We start from the raw sequence: 16,294 nt of genomic DNA, 5'->3' as shown, positions 1-16,294 counted from the left end.
TTAAAGTATTTAATAGACAGGAGTTTTTTTAAAGGCGGTTGAGTGGGGTGGGGCGCAGAACTGAGAAACATCATGAAGATCTGAAAAGCATCTTGTGTACGTAATATGTTTATTTGCAGATTTATTCCGCGACTATGGAAGTCAAAACAGAAACCTTGGCGGAGTAAGATTGACTTTGATAAATCAATAATGTGTTAGTACCACTCAGTCTGCATGATCGAAGTCAGAAAATCTTCAAGCTAAAACGTTTGAAACTTCAAATTACATACACCAGAATTATCTGCCTTATCAAACATATTCATAAGTACTATATACGACACATATATTGATTCATGTCAGTTTCACTTTTGGAAAATTAAAAGATGTAAATTTCTCCCCATTGGTATTAAAAACTCATGGAAGTGCTATTAAATTGTATTATGGGAATTGTTATAAGTTCAACGGAAGCATGGGCGCACGCACATAGGGCAAGGGAAGGCACGTGCCTCTTCCCCTCTTTTGGATTTTATCTCAGAACATGTTTGGCCTTCATCCGTAACACTTAATAGCTGACCACTACGTGGTTGCTATGCCCCTCCCCCTCCCCGGTTGGCAAACAAATTATGTGGGCACCTGTGCATGAAAATGCTAGTATAATGCAAATTGTTATAAAGGTCAAATTAAGTGCTTTTAGGATGCTTTCTGGGAATTGTTTTAAAGGTCCATGGAAGTGCTGTGAGAAAGTACTATGGGCAATATTATAAATGATCATGAAAATGCTATTATAATGAATTATGGGAATTGTAATAAAGGTCTATGGAAGTGCTATTATTATGCATCATGGGAATTGTTATAATAGTCCAGGGAAGTGGCGTTAGAATGCGATATAAGTAATTAAATTAATTAAAAACTTCACTTTTTCGTGGTCTTGAAGTGGCAGATCGTGTCAGTATTAACAGTTGGTTTGACAGAATGCTTGTAAATATTCTCTCTCTTTCTCTCTCTGATGGACGAATTAAAGCAGCAATAACGTACTACTGACTGTAACGTTTCACTATTTAGTGGATAATTTGGGGATCGACCATTTCATTTTTATCACAAATAGGGGCTGGGGTGGCCTGGGGTTTATTTTCAAGCCGAGATTTTTTATTTCATCTCAAGATAATAATTTAATAAACTAATATAACGTATACACTTTGTATATAACTAATGTAATGTATATACTTTGTATATAAATAATATAATGTATATACTTTGTATATAACTAATATAATGTATATACTTCGTATATAACTGATATAACGTATATAATTTGTATATAACTAATATAACGTATATACTTTGTATATAACTGATATAACGTATATACTTTGTATATAACTAATATAACGTATATACTTTTAATATAATTATGTGACGTATATACTGTGTATATAACTAATATAACGTATATACATTTCATATAACTAATATGAGGTATATACTTTTTATATAACTGATATAACGTATATACATTTTATATAACTAATATAAGGTATATACTTTTTTTAAACGAACATAACATATGCACTTTTTTGTTGCTATGAAAGAGAAAAAACTATTTATTGCAGTTATTTATGAGGCGATATTTCATTTTCAGTCAATCCCAGCCCTACAACCCGGATATTTAAGATGGTCCTCTAGTAGTACTAAAACACGAAATACCATTAGCATTAACATACTATCGGATTCTGTGAGTCGTACTAGTGTCTGTGTCATTGTACTGAAATACAACGATACATGTGAGTCGTACTATTGGCCGTGTCATTGTACTGAAATACAACGACATATATGCGTCATGCCAGTGACTGTGCCATTATTCTGAAATGCAACTATATATATGCGTCATGCCAGTGTTTGTGTCCTGACACTTAAGTACTATCATAAATGTGAGACATGGTTTTGACTGTGTCATGACACTAATATACTACCATACATGTGAGTTGCACGTCTGTGTATTGGGACTGAAGTCGAGCAAGTGGCTGTATTATGTCACTAAGGTACTTCATACATTTTAATCATGCCAAGGTCTAACGCATGACACTGGGGTATTACCATACATGTGGTATATAAGTCTTGCCATTGGCAGTGTTATGTCACTGAAATACTACCAAGCATGCGAGTCGTACTTGCAGCCCTGCTTTGGTCAACATACGAGTCGAACCAATGTATTTGTCATGGCACTGACGAATACCATACCTACGATTATTGCCAGTTGCAGAGTTATGGTGGTTATACGAGTCGTAAAGTGTATGTGTAATCTGTCTAATAGCACGGAAGTACGACCACACATGTGAATGACATCATTGCCTGTCTTATGGCACTGGAGATTTACATATACAATGGTGGTGTCAATGGCTGTATTTTGACACTGAATTACCACCATACATGTGAGTGGTATCATTGCCTGTATTGTGGCACTGGGGATATTACCGTTCGCGTGAATGGTGTCAATGGTTGTATTATGACACACTGAAGTACATCCACACATATTAGCGGTTCAATTGCCTGTCTTATGGCACTGGAGTATTACCGTACACGTAAATGGTGTCAATGGTTGTATTATGGCACAAAGTAAGATCAGACGTGTGAGTGATAGCATTACCTGTCTTATGGCACAGGGTATTATCCTATATGTGAATGGTGTCAATGGTTGTATTATGGCACGAAGGTACGGCCATACATGTGATTTGTACCATTGATTGTCTTATGTCACTGGGGTATTGCCATACACGTGAGTGGTGTCAATAGCTGTATTATGACACTGAATTACTACCATATACGTGAGTGGCAACAATGGCTGTCTTATGACACTGAAATACTATCATACACGTGAGTGGTGTCAGTAGATGTATTATGACACTGAAGTACTACCATAAACGCGACTGGTACCAATGGCTGTATTAATGCACTGGGGTATTGCCATACACGTGAGTGGTGTCAATGGCTGTATTATGGCACTGTGGTATTACCAACACGTGAGTGGTAACAATGTCTGTCTTATGACACTGAAGTATTACCATACACATTACTGGTACCAATGTGTGTATAATGCAATATGATATTACCATACACGTGAGTGGTGTCAATGGTTGTATTATAGCACTGAAGTACTACCATACACGTGAGTGGTAACAATGTCTGTCTTATGACACTAAAGTATTACCATACACATGAGTGGTGTCAGTGGTTGTATTATGAAACTGAAGAACTACCATACACGTGAGTGGAACCAATGCTGTCTGACGGACTCACAGACAGACGGACGGATCAAGAGATACATAGATATATATAATTTCTTTATCTTCGTAATCAGTGCTCATCAATTGATATGGAGTCAAGAAGGGTTGTAGTGGTAATGGTGTCTTATTAGTTACAGTTAAGCAGCCTGTTCATATTTGGTCATCTCCGACAATGATATAGCAAACCTTTCAAGCAGCCTAATAATATTTGCAAACATACAATTCCCATTTTAGACTAATATTTTAGACATTCAAATCTAGTCAGTACAATTCTGTATACGTTTGTTTTCAAATCGTTATTTTCACTTTTCTAAAGGTTACATTTTTAAATATGTTATTTCAATCCAAGGCACAACATTAAAGGTTAGAAATGTATTAATGTCTATCACTATTAATGCAAGTAACCAAGAAAGCATGACGCTATCTTGTTCAGAGCAGGATGTTTGACCGGTATCCATGACACATTTAATGTAATCATACAGCATTGTATGTGTAACTAAGTCAATGGAAACATCTAAATGTAATCATACAGCATTGTATGGGTAACTAAGTCAATGGAAAAATCTAAATGTAATCATACAGCATTGTATGGGTAACTAAGTCAATGGAAAAATCTAAATGTAATCATACAGCATTGTATGGGTAACTAAGTCAATGGAAAAATCTAAATGCAATCATACAGCATTGCATGGGTAACTAAGTCAATGGAAAAATCTAAATGTAATCATACAGCATTGCATGGGTAACTAAGTCAATGGAAACATCTAAATGTAATCATACAGCATTGTATGGGTAACTAAGTCAATGGAAAAATCTAAGTGTAACATACAGCATTGTATGGGTAACTAAGTCAATGGAAAAATCTAAATTTAATCATACAGCATTGTATGTGTAACTAAGTCAATGGAAACATCTAAATGTAATCATACAGCATTGTATGGGTAACTAAGTCAATGGAAAAATCTAAGTGTAACATACAGCATTGTATGGGTAACTAAGTCAATGGAAAAATCTAAATTTAATCATACAGCATTGTATGGGTAACTAAGTCAATGGAAAAATCTAAATGTAATATTACAACATTGTATGGGTAACTAAGTCAATGGAAACATCTAAATGTAATCATACAGCATTGTATGGGTAACTAAGTCAATGGAAAAATCTAAGTGTAACATACAGCATTGTATGGGTAACTAAGTCAATGGAAAGATCTAAATTTAATCATACAGCGTTGTATGTGTAACTAAGTCAATGGAAAAATCTAAATGTAATATTACAACATTGTATGGGTAACTAAGTCAATGGAAAAATCTAATTTAATCATACAGCATTGTATGTGTAACTAAGTCAATGGAAAAATCTAAATGTAATCATACAGCATTGCATGGGTAACTAAGTCAATGGAAAAATCTAAATGTAATCATACAGCATTGTATGTGTAACTAAGTCAATGGAAAAATCTAAATTTAATCATACAGCATTGTATGTGTAACTAAGTCAATGGAAACATCTAAATGTAATCATACAGCATTGTATGGGTAACTAAGTCAATGGAAAAATCTAAGTGTAACATACAGCATTGTATGGGTAACTAAGTCAATGGAAAAATCTAAATGCAATCATACAGCATTGTATGGGTAACTAAGTCAATGGAAAAATCTAAATGTAATCATACAGCATTGTATGGGTAACTAAGTCAATGGAAAAATCTAAATGTAATCATACAGCATTGTATGGGTAACTAGGTCAATGGAAAAATCTAAATGTAATCATACAGCATTGTATGGGTAACTAAGTCAATGGAACAATCTAAATTTAATCATACAGCATTGTATGTGTAACTAAGTCAATGGAAAAGTCTAAATGTAATATTACAGCATTGTATGGGTAACAAGTCAATGGAAAAATCTAAATGTAATCATACAGCATTGCATGGGTAACTAAGTCAATGGAACAATCTAAATTTAATCATACAGCATTGTATGTGTAACTAAGTCAATGGAAAAGTCTAAATGTAATATGAGAGCATTGTATGGGTAACTAAGTCAATGGAAAAATCTAAATGTAATCATACAGCATTGTATGGGTAACTAAGTCAATGGAAAAATCTAAATGTAATCATACAGCATTGTATGGGTAACTAAGTCAATGGAAAAATCTAAATGTAATCATACAGCATTGCATGGGTAACTAAGTCAATGGAAAAATCTAAATGTAATCATACAGCATTCATTGGTAACTAAGTCAATGGAAACATCTAAATGTAATCATACAGCATTGTATGGGTAACTAAGTCAATGGAAAAATCTAAGTGTAACATACAGCATTGTATGGGTAACTAAGTCAATGGAAAAATCTAAATTTAATCATACAGCATTGTATGTGTAACTAAGTCAATGGAAACATCTAAATGTAATCATACAGCATTGTATGGGTAACTAAGTCAATGGAAAAATCTAAGTGTAACATACAGCATTGTATGGGTAACTAAGTCAATGGAAAAATCTAAATGTAATATTACAACATTGTATGGGTAACTAAGTCAATGGAAACATCTAAATGTAATCATACAGCATTGTATGGGTAACTAAGTCAATGGAAAAATCTAAATGTAATATTACAACATTGTATGGGTAACTAAGTCAATGGAAAGATCTAAATTTAATCATACAGCATTGTATGTGTAACTAAGTCAATGGAAAAATCTAAATGTAATATTACAACATTGTATGGGTAACTAAGTCAATGGAAAAATCTAAATGTAATCATACAGCATTGTATGGGTAACTAAGTCAATGGAAAAATCTAAATGTAATCATACAGCATTGTATGGGTAACTAAGTCAATGGAAAAATCTAAATGTAATCATACAGCATTGTATGGGTAACTAGGTCAATGGAAAAATCTAAATGTAATCATACAGCATTGTATGGGTAACTAAGTCAATGGAACAATCTAAATTTAATCATACAGCATTGTATGTGTAACTAAGTCAATGGAAAAGTCTAAATGTAATATTACAGCATTGTATGGGTAACTAAGTCAATGGAAAAATCTAAATGTAATATTACAGCATTATATGGGTAACTAAGTCAATGGAAAAATCTAAATGTAATCATACAGCATTGCATGGGTAACTAAGTCAATGGAACAATCTAAATTTAATCATGCAGCATTGTATGTGTAACTAAGTCAATGGAAAAGTCTAAATGTAATATTACAGCATTGTATGGGTAACTAAGTCAATGGAAAAATCTAAATTTAATCATACAGCATTGTATGGGTAACTAAGTCAATGGAAAAATCTAAATTTAATCATACAGCATTGTATGTGTAACTAAGTCAATGGAAAAGTCTAAATGTAATATTACAGCATTGTATGTGTAACTAAGTCAATGGAAAAATCTAAATGTAATATTACAACATTGTATGGGTAACTAAGTCAATGGAAAAATCTAAATGTAATCATACAGCATTGCATGGGTTAATAAGTCAATAGAGTTAGTTTGTTTAAAAAGGAATTATAATTCGAGTACGGCATTTCACATTTAAAGCATTGATCAATTCATATCCTCTGTCACCTTGAACGTTGTAATTATTGTTGTATATCATATTTCCATGGAATCGTTGCACGACAATTGAGAGTGGTCATATAGAACATGACATGTTCATACTTATCCTGCAAAGAGTCAGGAGTGATCAGTTAAATAAAACTAAAAACAAAAATCAGACTTTTCTGATGTATGTATGTATGTATGCATGAATGTCTGTCTGTCTGTCTGTCTGTATGTATGTATGTATGCATGTATGTATGTATGTATGTATGTATGTGTGAATGTATGTATGTATGTATGTATGTATGTATGTATGTATGTGTGTGTGTATGTATGTATGTATGTATGAGTTTATACATTTATATATAATTGTATGTCATGTCCTCGCCGTCCTCATCTCCACAACAGTGAATGAATGACGGCTCATACTTCTGTCCCACACAATGAATGAATGGCAACTCATTCGTCTGCCCTACACAATAAATAAATGACGACTGATGCATCTGTCCTACACAATGTATTAATGATGACCCACGCGTCTGTTCTACACAACGAATGAATGAAGACGTATGCGTCTGTCCTACATAGTGAATGAATGACGACACGTACGTTTGTTATACACAGCTGGGAACTTACAAATCGTTGAAATTATCAAAAAGTTTCCATTTCTATATGACAAAGTCTGCATTAATAAAATATGCCAATGTGACCAAATTTGTCTCATTGATATTTTAAGAGATATAAAGTGGTGTGTGTGTGGGAGTGTTTACTATGTGAGCATACGAAGTGGTGTGTTTGTGTGTGTGTACATGCTGTGTGAGCATACGAATTTACTCATATCTTCATGGACTTTAGCTCATTACATTTAATGTAATCATACAGCATTGTATGTGTAACTAAGTCAATGGAAACATCTAAATGTAATCATACAGCATTGTATGGGTAACTAAGTCAATGGAAAAATCTAAATGTAATCATACAGCATTGTATGGGTAACTAAGTCAATGGAAAAATCTAAATGTAATCATACAGCATTGTATGGGTAACTAAGTCAATGGAAAAATCTAAATGTAATCATACAGCATTGCATGGGTAACTAAGTCAATGGAAAAATCTAAATGTAATCATACAGCATTGCATGGGTAACTAAGTCAATGGAAACATCTAAATGTAATCATACAGCATTGTATGGGTAACTAAGTCAATGGAAAAATCTAAGTGTAACATACAGCATTGTATGGGTAACTAAGTCAATGGAAAAATCTAAATTTAATCATACAGCATTGTATGTGTAACTAAGTCAATGGAAAAATCTAAATGTAATATTACAACATTGTATGGGTAACTAAGTCAATGGAAACATTTAAATGTAATCATACAGCATTGTATGGGTAACTAAGTCAATGGAAAAATCTAAGTGTAACATACAGCATTGTATGGGTAACTAAGTCAATGGAAAGATCTAAATTTAATCATACAGCATTGTATGTGTAACTAAGTCAATGGAAAAATCTAAATGTAATATTACAACATTGTATGGGTAACTAAGTCAATGGAAAAATCTAAATTTAATCATACAGCATTGTATGTGTAACTAAGTCAATGGAAAAATCTAAATGTAATCATACAGCATTGCATGGGTAACTAAGTCAATGGAAAAATCTAAATGTAATCATACAGCATTGTATGGGTAACTAAGTCAATGGAAACATCTAAATGTAATCATACAGCATTGTATGTGTAACTAAGTCAATGGAAAAATCTAAATTTAATCATACAGCATTGTATGTGTAACTAAGTCAATGGAAACATCTAAATGTAATCATACAGCATTGTATGGGTAACTAAGTCAATGGAAAAATCTAAATTTAATCATACCGCATTGTATGTGTAACTAAGTCAATGGAAAAATCTAAATGTAATATTACAACATTGTATGGGTAACTAAGTCAATGGAAAAATCTAAATGTAATCATACAGCATTGTATGGGTAACTAAGTCAATGGAAAAATCTAAATGTAATCATACAGCATTGTATGGGTAACTAAGTCAATGGAAAGATCTAAATTTAATCATACAGCATTGTATGTGTAACTAAGTCAATGGAAAAATCTAAATGTAATATTACAACATTGTATGGGTAACTAAGTCAATGGAAAAATCTAAATGTAATCATACAGCATTGTATGGGTAACTAAGTCAATGGAAAAATCTAAATGTAATCATACAGCATTGTATGGGTAACTAAGTCAATGGAAAAATCTAAATGTAATCATACAGCATTGTATGGGTAACTAGGTCAATGGAAAAATCTAAATGTAATCATACAGCATTGTATGGGTAACTAAGTCAATGGAACAATCTAAATTTAATCATACAGCATTGTATGTGTAACTAAGTCAATGGAAAAGTCTAAATGTAATATTACAGCATTGTATGGGTAACTAAGTCAATGGAAAAATCTAAATGTAATCATACAGCATTGCATGGGTAACTAAGTCAATGGAACAATCTAAATTTAATCATACAGCATTGTATGTGTAACTAAGTCAATGGAAAAGTCTAAATGTAATATTACAGCATTGTATGGGTAACTAAGTCAATGGAAAAATCTAAATGTAATATTACAGCATTATATGGGTAACTAAGTCAATGGAAAAATCTAAATGTAATCATACAGCATTGCATGGGTAACTAAGTCAATGGAACAATCTAAATTTAATCATACAGCATTGTATGTGTATCTAAGTCAATGGAAAAGTCTAGATGTAATATTACAGCATTGTATGGGTAACTAAGTCAATGGAAAAATCTAAATGTAATCATACAGCATTGTATGGGTAACTAAGTCAATGGAAAAATCTAAATTTAATCGTACAGCATTGTATGGGTAACTAAGTCAATGGAAAAGTCTAAATGTAACATTACAGCATTGCATGGGTAACTAAGTCAATGGAAAAATCTAAATGTAATCATACAGCATTGTATGGGTAACTAAGGCAATGGAAAATCTAAATTTAATCATACAGCATTGTATGGGTAACTAAGTCAATGGAAAAATCTAAATTTAATCATACAGCATTGTATGAGTAACTAAGTCAATGGAACAATCTAAATTTAATCATACAGCATTGTATGTGTAACTAAGTCAATGGAAAAATCTAAATGTAATATTACAACATTGTATGGGTAACTAAGTCAATGGAAAAATCTAAATGTAATCATACAGCATTGCATGGGTTAATAAGTCAATAGAGTTAGTTTGTTTAAAAAGGAATTATAATTCGAGTACGGCATTTCACATTTAAAGCATTGATCAATTCATATCCTCTGTCACCTTGAACGTTGTAATTATTGTTGTATATCATATTTCCATGGAATCGTTGCACGACAATTGAGAGTGGTCATATAGAACATGACATGTTCATGCTTATCCTGCAAAGAGTCAGGAGTGATCAGTTAAATAAAACTAAAAACAAAAATCAGACTTTTCTGATGTATGTATGTACGTATGTATGTATGTATGTATGCATGAATGTATGTCTGTCTGTCTGTCTGTCTGTCTGTCTGTCTGTATGTATGTATGTATGCATGTATGTATGTATGTATGTATGTATGTATGTATGTATGTGTGAATGTATGTATGTATGTATGTATGTATGTATGTATGTATGTATGTGTGTGTATGTATGTATGTATGTATGAGTTTATACATTTATATATAATTGTATGTCATGTCCTCGCCGTCCTCATCTCCACAACAGTGAATGAATGACGGCTCATACTTCTGTCCCACACAATGAATGAATGACGACTCATTCGTCTGCCCTACACAATAAATGAATGACGACTGATGCATCTGTCCTACACAATGTATTAATGATGACCCACGCGTCTGTTCTACACAACGAATGAATGAAGACGTATGCGTCTGTCCTACATAGTGAATGAATGACGACACGTACGTTTGTTATACACAGCTGGTAACTTACAAATCGTTGAAATTATCAAAAAGTTTCCATTTCTATATGACAAAGTCTGCATTAATAAAATATGCCAATGTGACCAAATTTGTCTCATTGATATTTTAAGAGATATAAAGTGGTGTGTGTGTGGGAGTGTTTGCTATGTGAGCATACGAAGTGGTGTGTTTGTGTGTGTGTACATGCTATGTGAGCATACGAATTTACTCATATCTTCATGGACTTTAGCTCATTACATTTCTAGTTTGAATATAAAGGCTCAATCATGTCAAGATGCTGGTCATTGACTGTGGGATGTTTACATCATCAGAGAATATTCTAGATCTCCTTTTCTGACTATGGGATGTTATCATCATCAGGAAATATTCTGGATCTCATTTTCTGACTATGGAATGTTATCATCATCAGGAATATTCTGGATCTCTTTTTCTGACTATGGAATGTTACCATCGTCTGGGAATATTCTGGATCTCATTTTCTGACTATGGAATGTTATCATCATCAGGAAATATTCTGGATCTCATTTTCTGACTATGGAATGCTATCATCATCAGGGAATATTCTTGATCTCATTTTCTGACTATGGAATGTTATCATCATCAGGGAATATTCTAGATTTCACTTTCTGACTCTGGAATGTTATCATCATCAGGGAATATTCTGGATTTAATTTTCTATGTATGGACTGTTACCATTACCAGGGAATATTCTGGATCTCATTTTCTGACTATGGAATGTTATCATCTTCGGAGCATACTATCTGCATGCTTTGATGCCCAGACATATAACATGGCCACCACATACACATGCATACACACATACACAGACATATAACATGATCACCACAGCAGCCATCTTGAAAATCGTCGTGAATGCATGGGAGTTTCACTAAAACACCTATGAAGATGTATGGATTATGAAAATGGTGCCAATATAGCTACACATCAGACATATTGCCATTGGTATCGCTTTTACCCCTGAATGAAACGTGAAATTGAAATAAGTCAAAAGGGTTTCATTTACTGAGCGAATTAAATCCTGGAGTGAATCACGCTAGAAGTCCTTTGTTCCCACCCCTCCTGATTTCCAAGGATTTCTCTACAAATGTTGTAAACTGGAAATTCCAACTCGATCAGACTATAAATAATGTTCCTCTAATTAATGCATGGCCATAAATATCACAACTACACATTTACATCGCAGGCTGCACAATTGCCTGTCAACCTCACAACTGCATGGTATTTCGTCATTACATTTCCTTAACGTAGCTCAGAATTTCTCGCCGTGAAAATATATATCTGAAACACCAAATACAGGGTGCACGTTTTCCTACTCTATGTTAGGTCACTCAAATCTTGATTTTAAGCCTCATTTCACCTGTAACTCTACGCCATGTTTATCAAATTAGCAACCTTAAATGACATGTCCAGATGACGGAACAGTCCCTTCTCAATCATTTCATTGTAAGACGTATCGATCTCCGCCACGAATACTGCAAATGGCGGCTCACAATCAATCCACACAATTGGATTTTAATAGGGACCACTTGGCTACATGGACACTTATGCGGCTCTAGTTTGAACTCACTAAAACTAAACCATGGAATCATGAACTGTCAAGAACATTGCACTTTGTGACCTTTACCCCAAGCACTTGGCTAATTATTCTGGTTTAGGATTATTTCCCAAACACCGACTTCACAGAATCAAACAAGTAATCACGAAACTCGAAGAAATCCTTAAAATGGAAAGATATGTACAAATGCACCTTCTCCAAATTTGGTACAATATTAACATGGGAGTTGTACCAGAAGAATTCTTTATGACGTCGTGTTGTCCTAAATGAAAATGGTGGAAATTGTAGAAGCTATAGTTACATACATTGTATGAACCTCTGACCTTTATGCCATTATTAAGTCCGATAGTTTCGATTTGGTAGCCCGCATACAATTGCATCAAAGTTTTCCTCAGCATCTTTTTCACGATATAAAACATCGTTCCAAAAGTTGCCTTCAAAAACACCATTTATACGGGCGAAATGGTAAATCCAAACATATAAAATCTTAAGAGGTTGGTGGATGAAAAAGAGCACTTTGTGTTTCTATGTAATGTCCTGTTGAAAACAATTTGTTTGGCAACCAAAATATTGTATGGTGTTCATACAAGTTTTCAAATGTATTATTTAAGAACTCTTTACACACACGAGTCCTTTTGTTTTATCTGGATGACCTATTCAACAAGTATCTTAAAAACAATGTATTATAATCATTTATAATATTGTTAGTAGGCCGTCCATTCCACAAGTATAGAACAAAATGTATTATGCTCATTGTTAACATAAACAAGTTACCGATTACACAAGTATTTAACCAATGCAACGTATTAAGATCATTTATAATATTATTTTGATTTTTATTTTGATTTATGATTTAGTTTTTGACCACACCATAGGAACAGTCTAGGCAAATAGATCTCCGGCTTTGCACTCCACTGAGATAAATAACTTTAGAAAATACCTAAATCGTACATACAATAAAAACGATATCTGAAACCCAAGTTGTTTACTCCAAACGTGTAACGTCGAGAACAAACTATTCAAGGCACTTGAAAAGAACCAATCCATTAACTATAACAAAAGGAATTCGGGAACGCGCTTTATGTCAATAACACACACTTGATTATGTTTAAACACGAACATTCTTAAATCACAGTGTGACTGTAATTGGATCAGAGACATATATTTGAAAATAGCTGTATTGAAAGTGCTAGACGAAACCAATCCCAATTTTCCAAACAGCAGCATGTTTTATTTGAAATAAGGACCCAAGTAGAATCGCTTCGGTTTAATTCCCAACATGTACATGATATAACGGCTATTCTTGCACTCTTTAGTTTGAAATGTTTGATCAAATGCAAAGACGAAATGACGGAAGAAAAACATATAAAATATGTGGTAATATAAAAACAGGAAGGCAATCTCTTACTCTGATATTGTATTTGCTTCCACTGGCTGTTTCGCTAAGGATAAAAATAAACAAGACGAGAGAGAGAGAGAGAATGAGAGAGAGAGAGAGGTGGGGAGGGAGAGAATCTGGCAGGAAAATTCAACAACTATATATTTCAAGAGGAGCAATATTGTTTTGTAAATGGATTACTTATACAGAAACCTTATAACAAAGTTACTTCTGACATAATGATGGCCAGATAGCAGAGTAGTAGCACATTTGCTTTACAGGTTTGCTGTATTGTGTTCTTTCTTCTGGTCCAACGTTCATAGGGGCAAAATAGTCTTATATCTAAGTTCAAAAGCTTTCTCAGGGATTTTCTATTTCTTTCACCAATAATGATTATAATAAGTCAATTCTGAGCAGTCGAAGTATAATTTCTGAGACAAAACATGATGAAACAAATAGCTTATAATTTAAATAGGGCCATACCATTTGTGATTTGGCTGCGGTGGCCATGACCTTTTTTCCTTGAATAAAGACTTTATTCGATAGATATTTAGACATAATGAAACGATATTTTGTGCAAACGAATCACGTAGACAAGTTCCACCAGTCTTATCATCTAAACTGAACTAACGTTTTAAAGAGGATTTGTCCGGAACGCAAACCGATGAGCCATCGTGGCTACCAGAGAGGAAAATAAATAATATCTTATTTTGAACTATGTGCCATGCTTAGATGCTGTGAGTGGACGAGATGTAGGCCGTTAAATAAGCCATTCACCCGTGATGACGTTGATTTTCGGGTGATGGGTTGGTATCATTCATTCATTAAAAGCTGGAATCATCTGCATTCAAACTTGAATGCACACATCGCTGCACATTTCTTCACTTACCTGTATTTCTCGTGGTTGTGCAGCAACCGACAGCAATATAGTTCTTTTTGGTGACATATACTTTACATTTCTGGAGCATTTCATATGTTTGGTGACTTGTAAATCCACCTGGAATAGTATAATCATCTGTCCTGTGGCCACTTTGAATTTCGCGCTTGATATGGCTGTTACCTATAACCTTACGTGTTTAAAGTGTACACATGCTTGTTCCGAAAAGATTTACATGCATCAAAATTGCACAATATACTGAACAGGTCACATCATTCCCACACAGATTTGGCTGGGGTGGGCTGATTTATCTGATGGCGAGATGGACTGCTATTGCGTTTTGAAATTAAGCAAAGTTATAGCTAATCTACTTTCTTAGTGGGTTTCACATGCTGAAATCAAACGATGAAATATAAACAAAACACATATGTGTGAAGCTAAATAAATCTTGAAATATTAACTTACGTTTCATAACGAAACTATATTTTTATTTGAATTATGCATCTCCACCCCATGGGTCGGTTTGAGGATTAAAACTCATTCCAAACATAAATAATATCACGCTCTTAGGACATGCCTTACTTATGTCCTATGTTTACCGCTAGACCCCTTATGTCTTGTGTATGTCACTGTATATTCATATTAAACAATTTTAACGTCTTTTGTTTTATATAAATTATTCTTCGTTTACTTAATGTAGCAGTTTTTTAAAGGTTTGATTTCATAAATATAAGTGCAATTCATTTTTAAATTCTGGGAACGTAGCTTTTGTTGATACTACACATCCAATTTTGTACTGAAGTAAGCAACAAAAAATGATCATCAATACAAAAAGTAGAACACATTAAGTATTGTTGACTATTAATCTTTTCTTTGAGCCCATGGGGTCCAAATAGAATGATTGGAATAGAACCTGGAATGCATGACTGGGATAAAACTTTGCCTGAATGACTTGGAAAGCACTTGGCCTGAATGACTGGGATATAACATGGCCTGAATGACTGGGGAAGCACTTGGCCTGAAGGACTGGGATAGAATTTGCCAGAAGGACTGAGATAGAAAATGGCCTGAAGGACTGGGATAGAATTTGCCAGAAGGACTGGGATAGAACATGGCCTGAAGGACTGGGAAAGTACTTGGCCTGAAGGACTGGGATAGAACTTGGCCTGAAGGACTGGGATAGAACTTGGCCTGAAGGACTGGGATAGAACATGGCCTGAATGACTGGGGAAGCACTTGGCCTGAAGGACTGGGATAGAATTTGCCAGAAGGACTGGGATAGAACATGGCCTGAAGGACTGGGAAAGTACTTGGCCTGAAAGACTGGGATAGAACTTGGCCTGAAGGACTGGGATAGAACATGGCCGGAAGGACTGAGATAGAACATGGCCTGAAGGACTGGGATAGAACTTGGCCTGAAGGACTGGGATATAATGTGACTTGAATGACTGGAATTGCACTTCGCCTGAATGACTGGGATGTAATATGGCGTTAATGACTGGGATGTAATGTAGCCTGAATGACTGGGGTATAATGTACAGCCGATTATTATGTCTGTTTTGATTGTGTCCTCCATGCTTGTCTCAGAATATGTAACGTTATTATTATTATCATTATTATCATTATTATTATTATTATTATTATTATTTGCAGCAGAATTACACCAT

Source organism: Sinohyriopsis cumingii, chromosome 10 (assembly GCF_028554795.1).
Source record: "Sinohyriopsis cumingii isolate HCF-2022 chromosome 10, ASM2855479v2, whole genome shotgun sequence".
Lineage (NCBI taxonomy): Eukaryota > Metazoa > Mollusca > Bivalvia > Unionida > Unionidae > Sinohyriopsis > Sinohyriopsis cumingii.
This window is presented reverse-complemented; position numbering follows the sequence as displayed.